Source organism: Triturus cristatus, chromosome 9 (genome assembly GCF_964204655.1).
Source record: "Triturus cristatus chromosome 9, aTriCri1.1, whole genome shotgun sequence".
In the NCBI taxonomy this organism is placed as follows: Eukaryota; Metazoa; Chordata; class Amphibia; order Caudata; family Salamandridae; genus Triturus; species Triturus cristatus.
The window spans coordinates 214820804-214846271 of NC_140592.1; the positions used below are offsets into that span (position 1 = coordinate 214820804).

At 42.9% G+C, this 25468-nt stretch overlaps 1 protein-coding gene across 4 annotated transcripts in view; it reads right to left on the reverse strand.

Moving 5' to 3' along the window:
* The window catches only part of PXK (PX domain containing serine/threonine kinase like), a 283519-nt gene that overhangs the window by 127284 nt on the left and 130767 nt on the right, over positions 1-25468 (reverse strand). The gene's annotated exons all lie outside the window — the stretch shown is intronic.

The window sequence follows — 25468 nt, forward strand, 5'->3', positions numbered from 1 at the left end:
GCATCAAGCACAATTCAGTTTACATATCAAGATAAGTGTACTCCTGACATCCAATCGGCTGCGAGCTAACCAAAGAAAAACATGTTAATTGTTGACTGCTTGGTATGGTTAAATGAGCCCACCCTTATGTCACATGCTAGTGATATAAAACGGAAGGACATATTAAAAAGAAAAAAAAAAGAAAAAAAACGGTTTTAACTTGCACAAACCATAAGCTACGTCAATACAAAACCAGAGATCTTAATGTTGGGTGGCACTACACTTAAATCCAACACACTTGAATGGCCTGTCAGTGTTGAATGGCCTGTCTTGGGGAAAAGCTCTCAATGTAAAACAAGCACAGGTAAAGCCAATCGATTTCGGCAATGCCGAGCTATTGGTATTGTCAATGTGGAATGCATAGTTGAAGCTGTCTGGACCTCATGCCTTGGAAGCCTTCGCCGGAGAAACCTATACCTCAATTGCACCTGTACAGTGCTAATTCAATATGTTGGCTGCAAAAACACCTTTTGTCTTGGTTTAGCTGGTGTGCAGCATGGCGTCTGTTGCATTTGAAGTTGCTTATGGACCTGAGGACACTAGCTATGTCTGGCTTTCAAGGAGCCAGTGTGAGTAACTCATTCAGGTCAGGTTTTTACTTTGCATTCTAGGACTAGTTACTACAAGTCGCTCAGGTGTGCTAGTGAGGACTGCTAGTTTCTCTGTCCCAATGTGGATCCTAACAGACCATCCATTCTGATGATAATAAGATATGTGTCTGTAAGTAAAATATGGTGTGGTTAATCACTAAGACAGTACACAATCCACACAGAAGAAAATATGTGGGAACATAACGTGAGACAAATTCAGAAGTCTCGTCTCGTTTTCACACATTACAAAAGACCCGACCCCACCTGAAAATGCCTCTGCTTCAAAAGAAGTCAATAGGAGAAAATGCATTCCCTGATATTGAGGAAAAAAAATCACCCACACTGGTTTTTTAAATGTTGGCATGTATGCATTATCCATTTATCCCACGTCATGCATTAGTAGCTGAGCCAGTTGTTTTATTTTCTATTGCAGTCTGGTATTCGTTTTGATGTTTTCCTTATAAAGAGCAAACAGTACATTTCCCTGAAAACGAACACAGCTAGCGATACAGCTTCAATCGGAAGCCTGCAAACATCACACAAAAGCAATTCGTAAACATACGATGGGCACACATATTCTTACAGACAGCCTGCCATCTACGCTCCTGGTACAAGTACCTCAGCCAGTAAACTCTTCATAAAGCGTGCAGTGCCTGGGGGATTCCCAAAAAGTGATCCAAACGCCGCTCAAGGCTCATGCATGGACTCAAGAGAGGATTTAGGTTCCCAGATAAGTTATCCAACCACTCTATTGACTCGGCATGGCCCCTTCGGTCTGTTGCATGCGCGCGCTGGTAGGGGCCAGCGGTATTTGTAGTTTACGAAAGGTTTGTGGAGGACGGTTGGGGTGCATAGCACGAAATGGAAGTAGAAATACGTAGGACCTGAATGTAGAATGCATTGCCTGGCTAGGGAGACAGCAGACATTCCAGTTTCATATAGTAATATACATTTTAATTCCAAACTTGATTACATTTTCAGTAGTTTAAAATGGCATATGCTGATTCTTCAATCCTTCATATTTAAATGTTTGCGTTATGGGCTAGTTGTTTTTTCTTTATTCCTTGTTATGCCTGGAGGTTTCCCAAAGAAGAATTAACTACAATGCACGTTCACACTAAGAAAGTGATCCACAAGCCTTCAGTACATGCATGGGCAAACCCACCCGAGTAGTACCCGTGCCGCCTGCAGTTGATACAGATGGAGGGCCCCATGATTTCTTCCCTTCTCCGAGGAGAACCGCCTAGATTAGTAGTCTCCCTTCCTCTTTTCTATCGGAGCCTATACTCAGGAGGAGGGAGGTGAGCCACTGGCTAAGAGTTAAAATTACTACATCTGCGGTGGGATTGAAGTAATAGGATTGGGGACGGGTGGGAGGAGCCAGAGGTTGTGAAAACAGGAGCACTCGTATGGAGTGCTCCAAGACAGAGAAAAAAGTAGCTCCCAAAACAGGGGCAGTGAATAGCCACAAGTACTTTGTCCATGCTCTGGAGGAGGGATAAACACAAGAAAAGGCATGACGCATGCATGCCATGGACATACAGAAACAACGGATAGGAGAGCAACTTTGAAGAGTACAAATAGTAAGCTTATGGGCAGGCTGATGCCCACATATTGTTTACAACATGTCTCGAAGAGAGCACATGTGCTGTCAAGCCTAGACCTAAAAAAGTGCCATGTTTGACACAGATCTCTCATTTACTTCTCAAGTCAAGTGGTTAAGTTACAGCACACTATGCTTTGGAAAACTTCCCATATCTTCAACCCAACCGAAAACACATTGAAACTACTCAGGTAGCGTTAAATGGGAGATTAGGCTCCAGCAATATTAACTACAAAGACCTACAGAAAACACATAATCCAGTTGCAGAGAGTGCGAACTCAGACAGCAAGTCTAAGTGGTCGATTACGATGTTGTTCAGAAAGGCTCCGAATCGGATTCGGGTCTGCCGAATCCAATTCGGAACCAGTCTTTCCGATCCATTCGGAAAGCTTTCCGAACGACCGATTACCATGTTCAGAAAGCGTTTGGATTTTCAGAGTCGGATCAGAGTCGGTTCCGGATGGCATTCCGACCAAGCGATTACAATGTCCGATTCGGACAGCCTTTCCGAATCAGTTGTTTCGACACGGATCGGCTGTCGAAATCTGACTTTGGAGGCCCATAGCAGGCACCCCTTCCCCCGGAGCCATCCGAATGGGGCCCGTGGGGGTACCCAAAGGACCCCTCTTTGCAACCATGCACAGTGTGGCAGGCACAATGGGGTGCACTATTTTTCCCAGCCACCCCTTTCTTCAATGGTAGCATGTGTATTCGGTCAGAACACAGGCTGAAACCATCGTAATTGGTCGTTCAGATTCCCCGATTCCAATTTGGTCGGAAACCATTCCAAGACCGATTCGGTCACAATGCTTTCCGAACGACATCGTAATCAACCCCTATGTCTAAATCTATGGAAACAGGAATGTTTAAGAAAACCCTCAGACATCTTCAACTCCAAAACAGAGTTAAACTACTTTGGTCTTGCTAAAGATGAGACTTGATTCTTGAAACATCATCTACGGAGACCATATCAAAAACACATCAGTACAGTGCTTAATAAGACAACATGACTATGTCTTGAGCAGCGGAAAAAGGATGCTGCTCGAGTTGTGTTTAAATGATTCCACTGACTCCCAGTGGATTTCTGAATTAAATTCAAGTTTCTGTGCACCGCAAATAAAGCACAATAGGTGCAAAGGACCGGGAGAGAAACAGAACACTGAAATGATATTGCCCCTAATTTGAGGCCAGAAAGAAACCACTGACAGTTCAGCAAACTTCTGAAGTCTGCTCAGGTTCGCAATCACATGAAAACCTTACAAACAAGGTGGAGACTGAGAACACAGGACTGGAGATGTGCGGTCACAGCCACTGGGGCTCGTAACTACCTTTTTAGCCTACACAAGTATAGCTGTTCTTAGAGCATGCTGCAAGGTGACATTACAAAGACGTTAAATACTTTAAATAAATGTGTGTAGGTTTCACCGCTGCATTGATTGCGACTCATGCAATATATATTCAGTGCATATCCTACAGCTGTATGATATTTTATGCGCATTGTAAAACTTTTTGCTGGTGTGTGCCAATATACCAAGGACTCTCAGCACAGATCCATAACAAGTAGGAGAGTTTGTCTACGTAAGAGCCAGTTTTTCAAACTCTTCATGAAAATACTAAAAACTATTCCTCGGTTATTGTTTAGGACGGTTCAAGATAGATTTATGCCCATTACACAAATGAACATATGTCCGATCTTTAAAGAGATGTTGAAATATTTTTGTCACTTTACTCTTTGGTATTGTTTCATCTGCGCAAATTTACATAACGACTTGGACAATTGTCTGAAGCAGTTGAGTTAAACTGGAGTCCCTACTCTTATACTGGCAGGAAGTAGAAAGACTGCTTAAACTACAAGTCAAAGAAATTTGAAGTCAAAGTTCCTTAACAACACTACAGACAACAGCCTCTGGTCACACCAATCTGATTTGAAATCCGCAAACCTATGTCGTCTGGGCGGACATTCTAATGTATTATCTGGAAAATGAAGAAGGCGGCAAGAATTTCTGAAACATCCTAAAGAGGCACCATAGGCAGATATGCTATAAGGTGCCATTTTTTGTGCTTTACTATGACTTTCTCCACGAAGTCTCTTATTAACAGGCAATTAACCCCTTCAGTGCCCATGACGAGCTGGACTCGTCATGGGCCGCGGTGGCGCTGTGCCCATGACGAGTCCAGCTCGTCATAGACCCCGCCCGCTAATACAACGGCCGGCACAGGGCGGGGAAAGGGGCGGGCACTGAAGGGGTTAAACCCAGCCTCAAATAATGAATGTATATTTAGTTGTGCAGACATATAAAATGGAGGGTATCTCCAAACGTTATGCTTGAGGGAAGCAGTTGAAGGGTCAGCGTGACAAACAATGGCTTTCGATTTAGTGTTGGACATTAGGCTACCAGGTTTTTTAATGGGAGAGTCAAAAGGGGAGAAAGTGGTGGACGATTGTGGTGGTGGATGTGCTTGCTCGAGCAGTGTCACTACCTAACAAAAGATCTACATCATGTCACAACAGCTGCATGCAGTACACAAAGAAATAGCTGGAAAGCACCAAACCTGGGAAATAGAATAAATTGTTAGGAGGAGGGATCACAATTCTCAAGACTGTATTAAACTCAGGAGTGCATGCATGTATGAATGCAGGGGTGTTTTGTATAGCACAAACTCAGCCAAAAGGTAGCGGAGAACTGTACATGGTCAAAGGCAAAGATACAGTCAACAAGAAGCTGGAGGAGTAGCGGGTTTTGTGAGCGAATGTGGACTGTAAGGGATTGTGAGGTAGGGTTCTTTAAAGAGGTGTGCTTCTCTTAAATTGAAGCAGGGTTGGGGCAGTCCTGATGGCAGTCAAGATACTTGGTGTAAAGATGGAGAAGGCCTGCTACCTTGTGTTTTTTTCTGCTTTGCAAAGTTCGTTGAAGAAAACACAGTGAATAGCTCAACATAAAGGCTCCTTTATTTAATGATCTGAAATCTTGCCTCGGTAGAATATGATACTTGTTGATGTTACTGGACCCCCAACATCAACAACATAACTAGAACTGTAGTACGTTACTGGGTCTAAGTTATCTTGGCCAGCAACAACTTCATACTGGCTTATCGAATGGACGCCACAAAGGACATTTTTATTCAAGGTTTCGTCTTCCACCTTTTATACATTTATACTTAGTAGGAACAAAAAAAAGGGTTTGCCTTTAAAATATGTTTTACTGGTGTTCTACTTTCCATAACATTTTTTGAAACAGATGTGCATGTATCCCGACTTTAAGGTTAATTAATACTCAGTCAATAAGAGGATCTGGTAAGGGGTATTTACCAGTACTAAGGCAGTAAGACAATTGGGAAGAAACATTATTATTATTTATTAAATATACGCACAGTTATTAAAAACCATTACATATAAAAGAAACTTTAAAAAGCACAATAATTCATGTCAATGCAGGTCATGGGGCCCCAAAATGTATCAAAGAGATTCATTAACATCAAATCAGTGTGCGTTAAAAATGTGTTTGGATTAATTACAAACAAAATAACACAGCTGAATACTCCAATAATGAAGCCATTGCGTACAAAGACGTGGAGAATATTGTGATGGTACATGTAGGTGCTAAACCTATAGAGCTACTTATGTTGCTGCTAATTCATAAAATCAAGTCACTAGGGTAAAAATGCAGCAATGGAAGGCTAAAAGACGCGATGTGGGTCAGGGAGCCAATGGCCAGGTAAGTGTGGGGGTAATGTTATATTCAAAGTTTTCAAGAAAACACTGCCGCTTCATCTTTTAGTCTGTTTGCTGCGCAAGACAGAAATTTGACAAAGCGAGCGGCTGGTCCAAGATCAGTGGCTAGCAGGGCCTCAATCACTGCTCTTCCACATGTTCTGAATCGTCTTGTTAACGTCAGGAGAGCAGAGCTGGCACATGTTATGTGTTTGATGGTTCCCCAGTGACAGTTGCATAACCAAAATGTATTCCTGCCATTCGGGTTCTGCCATCTTGAGGCCAGATCTAGAGTTGGTAGGCCTCCAAGTCGATACCTGATGATCTGCAATTTCACCACTGAAGAGAAGCCAGCTGCCAGATACGGTTGAAAATGCAGGGCCTTGTAACAGTTTATGACCATATAAGTGTATGATCGCCTTGCCGGCACGCTCTTCATCAGCTGAATGTGCCTACCCTAGATGACGCCCGCTGTCGGCTGACCTTCGGCACATGCTTTGGGCGTGCCCAGATATTGCCAGTTTCTGGCAATTGGTACACACCCCATTATCTACAGTTACAGAGCTAACAACACTCAACTCATGGGAAGCTACAGCGCTGGGTATTTTTCCAAGGAGGAGAAGTTTTAAAGTGGGAATGCGCTTTGCTAATTTAGCCCTTCTTTTAGCCGAGTGCATACTAACTATGCGTTTGACGTGCACAGCAGTCCCCATCCTTTCTCCAATGGTATCAAGCTTTGCTCCATTGGAGTAGCAGAAAGTACTGCGCTGTATTGAGAGGAAGCCCGAAGATAAGAAAACGTCTCATAGCAGCAGCCTGGGACACCATGCTAATACAATTCAAAGAGCATATAGCAGAGTACCCCTCTATCATCTCACATCAGTCCTCTTCTGATAGGGAATAACAAGACACATGGGGGATCTGGGCCAACACTAGAATCTGGCCTCACACTACTTACTCACGGCCCCCTAACTAGCATCCCCTCTATTCCCTCATTTGTCTAATCATGTTTTCTGCTCATATATTCCTCTTTCTTCCACTCCTTCCATTTTGGACTTCCCCAAGACAAACCCAACTAGTTAATATCAAATGTTTTCTTTTCTTTTTTTAAAGATGCTGAATTGATCTCTCATAATGTATGTAGTGCGAAAAAGCTTGTTATATTTTAATACTACTTTTTTTTATTTTTAAACCTAATAAAGATAATTGAACTAATGAAAGAGAAAAGCCACATGGCTTTATTTACTAAGGTTTGTTTTGAAGGCCAAGAAAGGAGTGGTCTGGTACCATACAGCACCTAGTTGCAGATTTACGACTGCCTGATCCAGGTATGCCCTAGGTGCTAGAGACGCACCTTGAGTCTGCCTTCCTGTCCACAGGAGTTGATTTACCCTGTCAGCTTTCGAGCTACAAAAGGCTATGCCAAAATATTACAAATGACCCCTGGTGCATTGCTTTTTGGTTGAGGAGTCTACACTCCAGCTGTATTTGGTACAGGGATGCCCCGGGGGGTAATACAAAGATCTTCCAATATGTACTCAAGACCAGAGTGCCAAGTAGCTGTGCATCCCTACCATACAGGGCTTCTGAGCCATATGAAAGATTCAGTATCAGTTTTTCCCCCCGATTACCTCTAAAAGAGGTTTTGAGGACACAGGCAGGTGCTTTTCCAATTTTATAAAAGGCATCCAACAGGGATCTTGCCCTGTTACAAATATATTTTTTGTGTGGTAGTAAGAATCCTCAGATGTCAATTTGGACACCCAGGTACATATAGATGTTATCTTTGGGGATCTTGCTGCCGTTTGGGAACCACTCGCCCCCCATTTAGATTTTGTAACCTATAATCATTATTTTAGTCTTCTGTAGATGTACCCCAAGATGTCTCTTGATGGAATATGAATGTACAATGAATGTTTAACTGTCTCTGCAGGCCTATTTTTGTATGGCTCATCAGGAGTGAATCGTCTGCAGTGAACAAACCGCCCAAATGCTTTCTGCCTAGTTTGAGAGGATGGGACTGAAGGCTGGCAGGCTTCGGGGCCTTGCCAGGCTAAGAGTCAGTAGGTGGACATTGCCATTTGCTGGTTTTTTGCATGCGAGTATAGTTGCTACTAAGGTCTTCCATGTGCTGATGACATTTTGGAAGTTGGCTGAAGACATGGCTTAGAAAGCTTTGAGCACGGACTTAATTGAACTTGCAATGAAGTCCTTCAAAAATAACCTCTTCAGATTCAGTGTGAGGTGTGGATCCCTGAATCTGGGCTACTTTCTGAGTTGGGATATCAAGGTTAAATTGTATTTGTCGTGGAAAATGATCCCTTTCTGTACGCTGGTCTATTATAAAAACGTCGAAGAGGGAAAACAGTGGCCCATTCACAAGTGTGTAATCGAGGATTGACTTAGAGCTTGCAATACAATGTTTGGGACATGGAGGCTGGTCGTCCTTCGTTCGGCCATTAAGGGCCCTTAGGCTGTGGAAGGCACAGTGATTTGTGAATGATTTGCCTAGATTATCTTTTTTTTTTTTTAACTGTTTTGGTCTTCCTTGGAAGGGTATCCCCTAGTGAGACTCGTATGTAGTTAGTAGCTCATACTGTGATCCTAAAAGGAGAGAAAACAAATCTAGTCAGCCCAGTGGAGGATTAAATCTGGTGCCTGACTAACTTCAGACAATGTAGTACATTTTGCCCCATTTCTTCCTCTTCGACCACAGAACAGTGTACGCAGTGAGTAAGAAGCTTGGCACCTATGGAAACTGTCGTGCAGCTCTACAGTTTCACACTGGGGTGAGCTACTTTCCCATTGACTAGGAAGGTAAAAGGTGCCCTTCCAATCAGTTATGCTAGTTTTAAATGACTGAACTACCACACCATTACTGGTACTTGTTATGTTAGATGGTTTTCTGAAGTTTCAGTACCAAGTCAACAGTCCTGAGTAACTCTCCAAAATGATATCTTATTCATTTAAAGCAACTACTCTGGAAGTAACCTGCACTCTGTACCCAGACGGCTGAACTGTATTCCAACCACATAACTGATGCAGGTGTCATGGCACCACAAGGGTCCAGATTATAAATTGAGCAGAGTTATATCTCCGGTGAGTAAAATCCTCTGGTACAATTGCACCCTGGCCCCAGTCCTCAGGTCAGAACAAACCCTTTAAACAGTATAGGAGATTATGTAATGCCGCCACCCCCAGCTTAGCCACATCCTCCCCCTTCTGCTGCCATCCTTTCCACCTCTCTCCTCCAGGCCCTACCCACACAGGCCCAACTACCCTCCTTTACCACTTGATCAGAGCAAGTGGTAAAAGAGAGCATTAATCCCCATGGAAAATGGAATATTGCGCAGAATTGTGCCCAGGAAAAAAGGGGCCCATACAGTTACTCACTATACTTTGAGGATTAACTTGTAATCTCTTGATCTATGCACTTGGATGCGGGCCCGAAACATTTTCAGAAACATATCATCTCCCTACATAAATGTGCATTACATCAGCGCCAAAATGATACCCAGGAGCAAGGAAGAGAAGAGTCAGAGTACAAAAGGTAAGACAACATGCCTGTAGCACAGTCTGTCCAAAGTTATGAAGACGCAAAAAGATGATGCCTCACAATCACCGGTTATATCAATTTATGACATTTTATTCTAGAGTAAAAAAAATGCAACTAAAGTCTGGTCTTGAAAAAAATTCAGTGTAGGGTCAAAACAAAGCCTTCATGCTATTTACTGTCAAACAATTAATTTCAGGTCTGCTTACTGATCCAGGCAAGTGAGGGGTGCCACAAAAAGTGGAAATGCTACATCAGCATGTCAGTAGAGGAAAAAATAGCAGAAATAGAAAAAATATATATAAGCTACTATTTTTTCACAAATTTACAACAGGATTTGATATAACAGTTGGATTCCAACTGTCACTGTACGGAATTACATTTTTTAATTGCTGCATCATGGAGTTAAAAAATGCATAATATTTGCATATCGCGTGTGGACCTTCACTTCCAAGGGCAGAGTCAACCCTTCCTACCTCGTGTAATTTGGAAGTTGGAGATATTCTAAAGCGCGCAGAAAGGGCATTAGATTACAATAAATACCAGTCGCCAACGCGAAATGATAATCTCCAACCCTCCCCAGTAGTAGCCAGTGTGTCATGGGCCCTAGTGCAAGGAAGGAAACTGGCCCGTGGCAGCTGTTGTAATTAATTACCACAATAATCAGGGTTATGTATGCCCCCAGGCCTCTAGGCCCCGGTGGCAATGCACCAGCTCCACCAAAGGAAGCCACGCCCCTGATTCTTCCCTCAGCCCCCCACGCCCGCCTTCCCCGGCCGCCGTGCATTGGAACGGTAGACGTGGAAAGCGTGCCGCTCAGTAAACACCCGATGGCATTCACATCTGGGAGGGAAGAGACAGCTGAAAATAGGTTGGCAACAAAATAAGATTCAGTAACTGCTGTTGACAGAAAATTCGACACACTTCTCAGTCAATTTGACACGCAGGAGAGAAGAAAGGAAGTCTTCAAGAAAAGACGACAATATTAGGAAACTGTGCAATACAAGATCAACGATGGAAGGCAAGGCCTTCGTACTCAAGATTAAAACACCGGTACAGCAGAGCTCTTCAAGTAATCAGAGTAGTAAGGGCTTACACAGCAAAAAGAGGTTTATTTAGTTACAGAAGTTGTAACTGTCCCATTTCCACACCTTCAGCACTTAGTATTAGGTATGCCGCCTGATGAACAGAGGTTCCCATCCTTGTATCACTGAGAACACAACAAGCCTAAGACAGAACATTTTCACACTGCTTGACAAGTAAGCAGTAAGGAAGGCTGACTGCTGGCCCTTCCTTGTACATCTGTGCAGTTTGACATGACGGGAGTCCATCACCTCCCTCACTGTGTTGGATGTTTGTGGTAGATTGGTTGGGATGTACACGAGAGGTTGGGGTGTTACAGGGCGATCAACCAGCGAATACGTAGCTTCATGAAAACAAGATGCCAAGATAGGCATCTCAGCTATTGATGTAGAAGTCTCCACTGTCTTAAAGTGTGTCCATTCGCTGTCCACCTCCATCTATCTTCCCTATCTAAAACAGGTTAACATGGAGGTGGTTCCAATTAACAAAACTAAAATTAATAGGGAAAAACTAATTGAGAAACCTCCATATGTTAAGGCCAGTTGAGCAGGCCAATCTGTGGCCTAGAAGAAAGCATCACCTTATCAAAGATAGTCACAATGGTTAGCAGTTACCGAACACGGTAAATGTGCCAAGTGCCAGGCCCATCCTCTGTGGCAGGCACTGGCAGAAGAGATGCAAAGCATAGGACAGCAAAAGTGGCTGAAGTACTGCCTGAGATGAATCAGTTATCCATGGGGATATTAATGGAAGTCTTTCACCCCACTTCAACAAGAACTCAGAACACTGTGGGATACCATTTCAAAGAGGCCAAACTCAGTGGCGGCCCCTCCATTAGGGTGGATGAGAGCCACCACCCTCAAATAAAACGTGTTTTAAACCAGTTTTATTATCGTTTTATTTTAATCCCCCTGGACCCGCCCCCAGGACTCTGACGAGTCTTGGGGCAGGTCCAAGGGAATGGCACTGCTGGTGGGGAAGTGTTACAGTGGCAGCGCATGACAGTTTGGCCAGCCATCTCCGGCCGGACAAACCATCATGCGCACTGAAGCTCGCCCCAGCTGCGTTGCTGGGGCTGGAGAGATTAGGCACAGGTTCCCAGTCTGTCTGGGTGTGCAAGTGGACAGCGCTCAGACCAACCCTGACACTTTCATGCAGCGTCAGGATTGGCCTCAGTGCAGTCTGGAAGAAGTGCCCAGAAGAAGAAGGAAAAGCGCGATTCGGCGGGCGGCGGTATTCAGTTAAGTTATTTTTTCTTTTTTTTTCTCCCCGAACACTACCCCTCCACCTCCCTCCTCCGGCCCGCCCTGGCACTTTGGCAGGGGACGGGCCTCTACTGGCCATACTAAAGTATGCGCAACAGGCAACTGACCACGACTGGATACCTACAAAAAAATTGAGGTGCTGCACCCTTTCTGAGTGGATGGCTGTGTCTGCCTCTTTCTGACAATATAAGCTGGCCATGTGAAAAAGGAAAATGCGTTAAGCTAAAGTTCCACAGAAAGATATGAGCCTTGTCAGAGAAAGATTCTGTTATGGGGCGGGAGAGGAAGATTGGTTGCCATTCCCAATGAGGCAAGACCACATTCAAAGAACTGTGGGGAAAGTGTGAATTCCTATACACTGGAGGAGAGAAGGAAGTAGATGCCCTATATCCTGGAAAACCGCCTAATCAGCTTCAAAAGCTGTTTCTGAAAAGAAATCAAAATATAAACTATACTGAGTTTTATAATCTTTCGATAGCAAATTTAAAATATCTTTTATCTGAAAACTGTAACTAATCATTCAATTTTATTTAGCGATTTATTTTTTAAATTGAAGCCATCCCATTCTAAGCAGCTAATGTATGTGCGCAGATCTTTGAGCAAACACAACAGTATACAGCAACTATGTATAGATGAATGGAGAAATCTTTCTACAAGCCTACAACAATATCCCCATTCATAAAAAAATTCCCATTCCTGCTAAAGAGCACACATTTATGGCTGTAATAATACTCGGACCCACTCCAAAGTCTCAGAGCAAGTCAATTTGCAGGTTCTGGAATGCACTCAGAGTGTCTGCCCACCTGGACCACAAACATGTACTATTACTTCATGTCATTATGGAAAAGTCACTAACAATATTCCTGGTATATACATTTCACAGGCTATACAGTGCAGATATGAAGCATCAAGTAAATATTTGGCAAGAAGATACTAAGATATCTCATACAGTACAGCAATAAACGGTTGAGGTGGATTCTTCAGCAAGTTCCAATAACAGGAATATTGTTAGTTCGCTACCTTTTAGAGCAACACCAACTCCATAGAAAAGAGAGTAGGAGTTCAGGGGCACAATTCAAGAATAGGTAAAGGAATAGCCATGAATTACGAACTACAAGACATACTGAAGGGATCACCACCTGCAAAAAGGGTTCGGGAGCATACGGTCTCACCCGAGAAACCAAGTAAAAGGAAAAATTACAGGGAACATGTTTGAATATAAAGAGATTGATCAAAGAGCCTGCTTCAATCTGAAGGATGCCAGCTAAAGCAAGGAATATGATATCAGAGACAAGGCTGGAAAAAAAACTCAACAACAAGAATGGAGGGAGAAATTAAATGTGGAGCAAGGTAAGGCTTGAATTTCTTTTTAAGTTTCAGTATCTAATGATGTAGAACTTAAGTGTAATAGTTTTTCCTACAAGTTAAGAACCTAGACTGTCCTTTTGCTATATCCAAACAAGATCTAACTACATTTGACTTGCTTAGGATATAATAAAAACGTAATCAATTATCTCTGCTAAGATAGAGCATACACTTAATAAGACTCCAAAAGACACATTCCAAAAAAGATTTTAAAAAGTCATACTGCTAGCAGTAGATAATCTAAGGTTGGCGGACAGTAAAACTTCTGTCCCAACTATCTTAAAAAACAATGCGACTCGATCCTGTGTACTAGAAAAGATAAAGAAGCCTTCCATGGAATTTAATAATAATAATAATATCCACAATTCAAAACTCTCCAACGATGTGGAAATCTCGAAATGCCATTAGCCAAGTTTATCATAATGCAATTTTCACAGCAAAGGAGAGGCTACCCAGACCATCCAGTTACATTACATGAAATGTATAAGGCAGGGTAAAACATTAACACGGAAAAAGCACCGGAGAGGGTGGATTAGCTGCTGAATTCTACAGAACATTACTAGAGAAAGAAAGCTATCTTTGCATTTCAAAATACGCTGAGAATATTGTAACAAGCAAGGAATCTGTGCAGCTCTTTGGGAATTGCATCAATTTCTCATATCCTGAAGAAGGCCACCCCAACAATCAAGCGTGGCAGCAAAAGGCATTTTTAGTTGATCAAACATAAGATCATTGTAAAGATCCTGCTGTCTGGATTGGCGAAGGTCATTTTGGCCATTAATCATATCAACAAATTTAGCATCATGAAACGTCTCTAATAACAAACCGCAACCCCATTATGTGCCTGCCCCCTGGTCACAATGATGATACATCTCTTGTTGACATTTCTCTGGCTGCAAGAAAAACTCGTGATCGTATAAAGTGATGCATTGTTTTTAACAGTAGTGGTAACGTTGGGATTTGGTTCTGCATTTTTGGGCACTGTCAGAACTTTGTACAGTTTAACAACTGTGAATGACTTCTGCTCCCTTACATCTCAAGCAGGGCAAGAGGGATAGCTACGCTCTTTCTCCTGTGACTTATTTCATGCAGACATGGAGTCACAGAGTATCTTCATTGGATATGCTGAACACATTCAAGGGGTGTGCCTAATATGTGGCTATACACACACAATAACACTATTGTGCTGAGACATTCGCCTTCTGCTTTGAAAACAGTACACACCTTCTCTCAAGTATTAAGCTACATCGTTAGGTGGAGTAAATGTGATTCAGCTGCCCTAGATGCTGCTTGACTGATATGAACCCGGGTTGCTTATAGAGTGGATTCTCTCAAGGATCTATGAACAGGTTCATTTGAATGATAGCACGGTCCTTCCCGACCTTCAATCAAATATTGAGGGTTGCCTCATAAATGTATCATCTCTTTTCAATGCTCTCGCTCGGATTCTGAAGTGGTTCCACTTCAGACAAATCAATACAAGGCTATGATGTTAATAGGAAAACTCCAGAGACGTGTCCTCTACACATTGCAGCTGCGAACCCACTTCAGGAATTCATTTTCATAATTTAGTACTGTAATACTGGGTCTTTCAGCTTGGTATACTTATTGCTGGTGTTCAATGAGCGGGGGAGGGCAGAATACTGAGATTTTCTTTTCCTGAGCAGCAGTTTCTTAACTGGAAGAGTGTTGTCTACTGAAGAAAGGTCATGCCCCAATAACCAGCTACAAATTAGTTGGGCAATTCAAACCAATCAGTTGAAGCTGAACCAGCACGTCTTAGAAGGAGCATCGCTGCAGAAAAATGTCTGGCCTTGGTCCAAACAAAAAAACCCTGCTCTGGTTTCACTCGTTAACCGGTGGCTTCAAACCTGGGCATGGTTGATGAGTGCAATACCACAGCTATGTACAAGAAGCTTGATGGGTACCTTGTTGAGGAATACAATAATTTTAAACTGCTGTTTCATGTGCTGTCAATATAAAGACAACATCCTTTAGCATCAGAATTGTAATCAATTATGAAGTCTTGCTCAGAACATCTGCACATCATTAAGTACATGTAAACTGGTGTGACAGGATCCAAGACCATGTTCTAGTCTACCTGAAATTTGGTTGCATACGCCGAAAACGTCTGTTCCTGGGGTCTTGTGGTGTGCCTGCTGCAATATTCTGACATTTTTTACTTGAATGGGTGACCAAAGCAGCAGATAAAAATGTTGGTCAGTGAGCACGGAACTACAATGCATATAGAAAAACTGTTTATCTAGTCTAGTCACTTGTTGAAAGTAGACAGACACCCATACTCATGTCTTGCAGTTCTCTGAAGACTTTAGTAAGTATCAAGCTCATGGCCAGACATACATATCCTTGCCTCTGGTGTAGTCCACGTGTGGCATCTTCGTTGGGCCCATTTCTTTCACAGTTACTGCATTTTCCTTGGCTCCAGGATTGTCATTACCTACACGGTCCACCAAATTTCTGAGCCTTTATCAACATCTTCCTTCTGTGAAAGGGTACTCCTTCCTCCTAGCACACTACTCTCTTGGACCCTGTGGGCATTTCTTATGCCCCTTTTACTCATCAGTGTTGGGAGACAGCAAGGTTAGGGTTAAGAGTTAATCCTTCCTCCACAAAGGTTCCACAGACACACATATCCTGAGAAACTGGGTACTGGCAATATACCACATAAACAAGACTGGTTATATACGCCATTGGCTGGTTCGAAAATTGAAAGGGCAATGACTAGGGCATAGACCGACTTTATCTTTCAGGATGTCTCCTCCCCCCACAGTTCTATGGAGTGTGGCCTACTTAAAAAGCACCAGTATTCTGATAGCCTGTAATATTCATCAATGTCTTCTCTTCTTGAGGTCCATTGCTCCTTTATTGCCTCGCAGTCCTTCCCTATAACTGCCCTTAGAAATGCTATTTTTTAATGTTAATCCATTTTTTAATTTAAATACAATAATGATCAACAACTTGTTATACAGTGCTTCATAAACTTTGCTGCCATTTCTAAGCAATGTAAAATATCAGGCGTAATTACCCAATTTTAGGGTACTTTATTTACCCGGAATCCATACCAGTAGGCAACAGCCTCGATTTTGTTTCCACTCTCAAACGTGTGGGCTCTCTCGGAGTGGTTGTGCCATTTACGACTGATTCAATACAAAGTTCTCTCCATGGATCATCCTTCTTGGGGCACCTCCCCTTTTACATTGGGTCTCCCAGAGTCTTTCATTTATTTACGAATATTAAATATGAATATCTTCAATTATTTACAAATATTAAATAAGAGTTTGCATTGTGGATTATTTGAGGAGGAAGTGGAGTAGACCATAAGATCATGAGTGTCTACAGCATGATAGATGATTTGACGCCTAAAACCTAATGGAAATTAGATCCATCCAAGGGTTTAAGTTTAGGAAGAAGCATTTATTTACATATCCAATTATATCCCTTTCATGCAGAAATTAGAGTGCACGCTGACCTCTCTACAACTAGAAAATGTTAATTATTACTTTTGTAACATGTGCCTGTACATTTCTACAGCGCCTTGCCTAAAGATACAGGTGAAGGTCAGACAGAATTAAAAAACTTTCCATGTGACAGCCTGCCTGCAAAGCTTTTCATAGGTAATTAGACATGCCAGGCAGGCTCTGTTTCCACAACAGCCTGCTCACCAGGAAGTAGGAGGATTGTTTTCAAACTAACAAACGTTGAAGGTAACCCAGCCTTCCAGCTACACAGACTTCATTAATCAAGCTTTTATTCCCTACCTGCTTTTCTTGGCTTGTGCGTCAATGCAGTAAAACAAGGAGAACATACTGTGTTGCAAGAGTTGGCTTCAAGCAAAATGGCCAAGATTACTGCCAAAATAAGTTAAAATAAAACCACGTCTTATCAAAGCGTCTCATCATTGCCGCTGACCCGGCAGGCCCAACCCTGGCGGGCGGTAGAGCACAACGTCTAACGAAGCACTCCTGCCTTCTCAAGGGCTTGCTCTCTAATGACACAGCCAAGGAAAATAATGACTGGATTTCTGAAACAATATTAGGCCGTTCCTGTGGGGAGGGGGGCCGTGGTTGGGGGTGCAGTCTCCCTCCCCCCCTCCCCCCCCATGTACATACTCGTCAAATCTTCTATAAGGGGTCCACCACAGACTAGAGGGGTGTAAGCCAGCAAAGTCATAGCAAAAGCAGAGCCAAGCCAGGGTGGTGGCTGGTCGCCAAGAGTGAAAAAGCACAAGCTAAGACAATGAAAGATTAGCCAGGTAAATCACACAACAAAAATATGCTAAACACTCTTTGAAACTTTTTAAGGTTCAAAAAAGTTTCTTTCTTCAATATGTGTTTTTAATGTAATACCTCAGATTACATGACAGCATTGAGTGCCATTTATTGAGAGTAAAAGTATTTAAGAGAAAGAGAGTGACTGAAGAGCTTGGCCTGATTCTTTTTTGCCTTGCTAGTCCCAAAGGAACCATGACCAAGCCAGGGGCAGCCATTCGGCCTGAGTCAGGCTCGACCGTTGCTATGCTTGGAAACCTCTACGCCATAAAGGTTAATTTCAAGTATGTTCAAGAAGCTGCCTCCTCATGTGAATCTGCCTCTCCTCGCGGAAGAGTTTGCTCTCAGGCACACGCGTGTGACAGATTTTGCAATGTCTGATGCCTTGTTTTCTTCTACTACAACAGTATCTGGGAACAATTGTTTAACACAGTTGAGTTTGTCCTCTTTGCAGACACGCCTCATTCACACCACAGTTCCGAAAACATGTTTTCAAAATCAACATGTAGTCAAAAGCGAAACTGGCTGCTGCCATAAAATATGTAGGACGGGGCCAAGGATTTTTGCCGGAAATGAGGACACATTGGATGTTTGCAATGGCAGTCCTTAATATCCCTATTGGTGACGATCTAGGCAAATGCTGTGAACAAAGCACACAGAAGACATTGGCTACACCCGTGAACGCAAAGCCTAATATGAACTTTCATGTATGAAAGTTAGAGAAGTCCATAAACGCTACTAATAATCAAAAAATGTAGGATACCCAGGGTCAGGCGCATAAAGAATGAAGAGATGTGCTACACAAAGCTGGCCAGCAGAACTTCCACCTAGTCCACTCAGCCTCTCTTGACTAGCAACACACTGATGAGTCCCTATTAACACAGTCAATGCTAGCAGAACTGCCCCCCCTCCCACCATGCATGAAGTCCTATGTCCACCAGATCCTAAAATGGTTGATTCTGTGCTGTCACTAGCAACTCGGACTGCATACGGAAGGAAATCATAGTTATCCTAAAAACACAGATAAAGCTGAAAAAAGAAGCCAGCATACCGTAAACCATAACTGAGCCTCTATCTCACATATTTCTTCATCCGTCACACCACAAAGCTCTACATCCCATAAGACAATAACTGTACTTCAGTGTTCATCACGAACAACATGGTAACACTTACCACATAGGATCGAAACCAAATTCACTCCCCATTCAACCATACACGCTACATAGTGTAGCATGTTACATGTCTGAGCAAGTACTTCTGCGCCTCACCTGGGGGTAGTAAGCGCTATATAAACACTACAATACAATTACACTTTTCTGGAACTGTATTTTTTACGATTCATTATAATGAACCAAGGATCTCTTACACAAAAGACACAACATAATTCCCAGCAATTCCATACACGCTTTGCTGTGATTCGGAGGGGAAAGGGTCACTTTGGTGGATAAGGCCCAGTGTACTTGCACAGGGCACAAAGAGCAGCATAAAGCATCCGTCTGCAGTTAAGTAAAGTGCACGAACCTCCAATTGCATTTCCTGAGCTCCTCTCCCCAACAGCATTACTCACTAACCAGATTCGTTTGAGAGTAGGAGTCTTGCCTCCCCCCACCTCAGAAAACCTCCATCAACTTCCTGTCTCAAGAGACCTGTGAGTTCTATGACCTAACTTCCGGTGCAGTAGAACACATTGTGCCCTTCTTCCAAGAAACTCTGGTGCGGGGTTACTCATGATGCCAGAAATGCTCACTCGCCCCAGCCGCTCGTCCTCGACCAGTTCTGCGAATTGTGAAATTAGTTATGAACACATCTGCTTCAGGATCTGTTTTTAAATCGAGAATGCATGCTATCTTCAAAGGGCACCAACAGACACCGTTTTAAGCCATGCCTTCTTTGATCGCCTTCTATCCAGCGAGTCCTTTGCTGCCCGCTCGATTAAGCATTGCAAACCCAGGTTTCCTCCTCACAGAACTTAAAAGGAGCGTAAAGGGCGTGTGATGGTCACAAGCTGTCTGATTTTACACAGACATCCAAAAACCACAGTTTTAATTCGTAGCAAACAACCGGCACATGGGCTTTACGTGTCTTTCAAAACCTGCATTGAAAAGAGGTAAAAAGCAAAAGTCACCTTTAAGAAACGAAGGAAATGTTATGCCTCTTAAAACGCATTATTAACTCGTGCAGACAGGAGTCTGTGCACGTGTAGCTGACATTTAAAAGGCAGTGATTCAGGCGTGTGCAACACACCTGCCTGACCTACTCCTCCCACGTGCACCCTCGTCTGCTCCTCTATATCAACTCAAAGTACCTTAATCTAACTGCATGCAGAAAGAGCCACAAGATTGCGCTGGGGGTGGGACACTTAGGCCCTCATTCAGGGTGGGTCGGAGGGGTATGGGTGGGGGAAATTACCAGTTGCGGGTTTACCGGGGCGAGTTTTAATGGGTGTATTTCCCCAATGGTTAAAACCAGAGCAGCAAAGCAGGAGGAAAATGTCCTTGGTAAAGGTAACGTAGCGAATCTATATTGTAAATGACTCAATGTTTCAGGATCTGCATGTTATTCCCCATGCCAGGGAGTTGAACTCAAAACACCTGGATTCAGGAGTGCAGATAATGTCTGGAATTGTTCATTAAAGACCCGGTATCTTTTCCAATCATCCCGAATTCTGGGTAAAAGAATAAAATAAAAAATAAATGACAAAGGAGTGAGGAAACTCCGAAACGCGTCGGACCTAGTGTTGTCAATAAACACGCTTCAGAATTGTGGCCACGGCTCCAGTGTTGTGTTCTGCTTGATCGGCGTGTTACGCATAGGATTTTGTGTGGATATGTGGGGGTGGCTACCCCTGCCGTGTGCCCGCCGTAGAAGTGGCTTGGGTTCAGCCAAACGGTTGGGGGAGATAGATAGAGAGATAGAGAGATAGAGAGATAGAGAGATAGAGAGATAGAGAGATAGAGAGATAGAGAGATAGAGAGAGATAGAGAGAGATAGAGAGAGATAGAGAGAGATAGAGAGAGATAGAGAGAGATAGAGAGAGATAGAGATAGATAGAGATAGATAGAGATAGATAGAGATAGAGAGATAGATAGATAGATAGATAGATAGATAGATAGATAGATAGATAGAGAGATAGAGAGATAGATAGATAGATAGATAGATAGATAGATAGATAGATAGATAGATAGATAGATAGATAGATAGATAGATAGATAGATAGATAGATAGATAGATAGATAGATAGATAGATAGATAGATAGATAGATAGATAGATAGATAGATAGATAGATAGATAGATAGATAGATAGATAGAATCTGTCAACTAATGATGCTAGTATGAACTAACGGGCAAACAAGACTTCAGCAGCACCGTTTTGCAATGTATTCCGAAATGGCGGCACTATACCAGGTCTTCAGAGACAAAGCCCGGACAAGTCAATGTTACGACCATGCTGATAGTGGAATGCGCTTGGGCCTTCTCAGCCAAGCCCAAACCATAGGGGGCAGTATGCTCCTAAGATTCCCCAGCAGAAGTAAATCTGAAAGCATTGAAGTGTATTGTAATGTCTAGCTTTGCCATATGGATGTTGGAATGTCCATCTTGAAGAAAGGTGCTTGATTCCCTTTTTTACGATTTGTAAAAATAAAATGAAAACTGTCTCAAAGCATGAAGAGCTTTTGAATGGATTTGAGGATTACAGCTGATCTTCAGGGACTGCTTTCCTACACACTGTGAATCACAGTTCTGTGCAAGTTAATCCTCGCCCTAACTGAGACGTGGGAGGCAGCAGTATGTCTGCATCTGTCCCCTAACCACTAACACCTCCAACCACATTAACAGTTTATTATACACACTTCACAATTCAGGGCAACTTCAATGTTTGGACAGATTAACACAATTTACTCTCAGCTGGGTACCTTTTGCCCGGGCTAGCTCTATAGGGTTTCATCAGCCAAGTCAGAGCATAACCATTCTTCACCCCTGACATAGCCCATGCATAAGAGATTGTCTGGGTCTAGGGAGATAATGGTTGAACAGTCTTGGCACTACTTCAGAGGAATGGGCCTACTACAATTGTGGCAAGAAGACCAGCAGATCAATGGGGGGGGGGGGGGGGGTCACTGGTGTGTCTTGGCCTTGACTGGGGCAGGGGGCGAGGGCTACTTCTATCCCTAAGGTGCCTTCTCTTCGACTGCCTGCTTACTGTGAAAGGTGAACATTTATTCAGGTTTTTCGAGAAAGAGGCCTCCTGAATCTTATAAGACTTGGAGGTCTTTGTCGGTAGAAAAGAGAAAGATGACTCACAGGTAATGCTTGGACATTATTCATCGATTTGGACATGACCATGACCATTACTGGACTGCTGGAGGACCATATTCATCAATGGATCGGGCAGCTTTTTCCATCAAAAGGAAAGTGAATGACTTTTTCATGGACATCGGCTTCAAACCCAAAGCCTTAAGGCAAGACTGTATGCACATGGCCAAACCAAAGTTCATGGTCCTGAAGCTCGCTCAAGGAGGTCCCTAGACATTAGCAATTTCTGTCCATGTCCTCTTCGCCCATGTTATACATGAACTTGTGCTCTTTCTGAGTCAAGGAACAAGAAAGCATACCGGTCGAACAGTTGTCATTGATGGAGGCCACTACCGGCCATGATGGTGTTTGGTCACCTATGGAACAGGTCTGTGGTCTGGCGCATCTTTTTCCATAGATCTCATGCATTTGACCTCCTTGTCAATGTGGGAGGATATTGCTTTACTCTTCAGTGAAGCCACCAACACTACTACAAAAGGAGTAATGTGTTTCCTGAGCACAAAGACTGAATGTTCCTTAGGTGCTGGTACTTGCTGTTTGAGGTGTAGGCTCAAAGAAAGACTTCCTCAAAACCTCCTGGGCCTTCTTGAGAACCTGAAGGTCTATAACTGATTTTAGCGTGGTAAATTCCCTTATTCTCTCACGAGGTATCTGGGTCTCCATAGACAAAGTACCCAAACTTTTGATATGACCAAACGGTAGGCCTGGTTTGGCCTTCTCCTTATGGACACAGGGACTGAACTCCAGATCAGTGTCTAGTTTCCCAGGACAAGGCATCTTTCAAGGTTAAGGCCAGAGAGGACAAGTCATCTTTCAAGGTTAAGGCCGGAGAGTTGGATTTCCTGGAGAATTGTTTGTTACACATGGCATACCGGAAGCAGGTGAGAAAGAAGCCGGGAATGGTAGCCGGATCAGGACCAGAGGTTATGAGGGTCAGCAGCTGATGAAAATAGTCAATGGCACAATGTGTATGGCTCAAAGAAGGAGCACTGCTACATAAGATACCCGAGCTGAAGGAAAAAGATGAAAAAAAGGGAAAAAAGAAATAGATCTATAAATGATTCAAGGCATAATGGCTTGAATCTATGTAAGAAAAAAATGCTGACCGTGACAGAAACAGATTTTGATCCACACCACTGGGCAGACAAAAAGGAAACTAGCAAGGGTGGATATACGCATATGGATCAGGGTGTGCCAAACATGATGTACCCAAGCACAGGTTGTACCAGCAGGCAAAGCAATGCATTAACAGCTACAGAAGCAGTTTTTCGCCACACCTCTAAGTGGCATGGCACCCGGGAGAAAGGAAAATATTCTAAATTTAATGGTACAGGCCATGGGAGCCTATCTTTTACACACACTTCTTGATACAGGACAAACTCTAACACTCTTAGGTTACCTGTCTAAAAGCAAGAAAAAAATAAAGTTACATAAAGTAGAAACTTGTGACTAGAAAGAATGTTCCGAAGTTTTTGTGATCAGCATTACTGAGGCAGGCACGGTGGCCCCCACCAGAACTGTGTAAGGGGCTGAACATGCGAAGGTCCACTGTTTTACAGTACAAAGCAGTACACCGAATGTCGGCCAGTTTGTCTACCCCTAGGTCTCCCTGAGTCCATCTATATGAACACCTCATTTAGGGCCTCATGTAGGTAGCATACCAGTTACCACTTCTAAAATACCGAACGATACCGAATCGGTATTTTAGAAGTGGTAACTCGTATGTAGGTAATGAGTCGGTATTTTTTACCGATTCGTTACTATTCGGTAATTACCGAATCGGTATTTACCGATTCGGTAATCGGTAAATACCGATTCGGTAATGGGGGGAACACTTGCATGGGTGGCAGGGTGTCACATTGACACCCTGTTGCACCCCTGAATCGGCCATGTGTGCACATGTGGCACACATACATGCCCTAAGGGCATGTATGTATGCCACATTGCACACTGCTACGCGCGTAAAAATGCATAAATACATACTTTGATTATTTACCACCAACTAAAAGTTGGTGGTAAATACCGACTCTAACACACACCCACACACTCCCCCTACATCTCGATTTTGGGTTCGGAATTTACCGAATCGGTAAAATTACCGATTCGGAAAAGTTACCGATTCGGTAACATTACCGATTCGGTATTATTACCGAATCGGTAATTTTACCGATTCGGTAAATTCCGAAACCAAAATTCGTCCCCCTACATAACAATAGCCAAAATACCGGTCGGTAACGGTATAATTACCGAAAATCGGCCGTTACCGACCGGTATTTGGCTACCTACATGAGGCCCTTAATATGATTCTGACAAACTGTACACTCGAGGTGACCATTTCTTGCCACAGTGAGAGCACTGGAGCCCAGCCAAATCATTGCTGGTCTTTGAAAACAAAGTTTCTGCATCTGCTCCAAACCAGAAACTGTCACATGTCAAACACTGTGTGACCGCAGGACAACGGGGGCCTGAAATGTGATATTCAGCACATCGAGCCAAATTAGAAACAGAAGTGCACGCATGCAATGCGCCATTCTTGTTTAAAGTGTCAAAGGAAGAATGGAAATGGAGCGATTTAAATGCTGCACGGAGGAAATAGACCCTCTGCTTACATCCCATGCGGCTGGCAAAGTAACCAAAAACCACAAGATCCTTTTGCTGACATGGTCCTAGGAACCCATGCTGTCTAAGCCTTTCTAAGGGTCTTTGTGTAACTCGAACACCACACAACTCCCGAGTTGGAATCACAATGCTTCCCTGGGTCCCCTCATTCAACACCGGGCCACAGGAGCCTTTCTGCTGCCTTACAATTACTGATTTGCTGCATTTGATCATAAATCCTTAATCAATTCCATACTTTTCAGATTACATTTAAGGCTATCCTGCTTTAAACAGACTAAAAATACTAATGATAGGTGGGTATGAGGTGCAAGCACCGTGCATGCCACTTTTCTTTTTTTTCCTTTTTTTTTTTAAATCAACCTACCACCTTTCAGCTGTTGATTGCAGGACTAAGGAATATAAGAAAATTATGTTGCCAGATAGTTTTAATATATATGACTGAATGCCTGTGCAAATGGCATCTCGTGTATTTGAATGGAATTGAAATAAAGCGGAAAGACAGAAATTATGTAGTTTCTTTGTTCATGCAATTCACGTTTGCATGACAGACACTAGTCTCAAAGCCGCAGTAATCTCAAGAGAGCACACACAGTTTTGAAGATTCCAAACTGTTTGCATCTATTTAGAAGGTCTGACTGGTTGAACCGTAAGTGCCTCCAAGTGTGACAGTACATAATAGAGATAGAAGATAAAATATATTTTTTTAGATCTGTTCATCAAAGAAACAATGAATTTAGAGAGATCCCATCATATAAGGGCAGAGTAAAACAGAACCTTATAATGCAAGCTATAAAAATATAACTAGGGTGTTCAAAATTAAAGAGATTCTTTTTTCAAATTGTGTGTTCGTGTAGGCTATTTCAGCTGACCTAAGTGCCCTGTTCTTTATAGAGCACACAAACCATTTTAATCTGTGACAAAGACCAGTGTAAATAAAATTGCGCTCATATGCCGTCATCCACAAAGTCATCAACCATTGGTAAAACATACTTTGAAAGGAATTGATAAATTGGCTTTGTTTTCTTTTTATAGTTC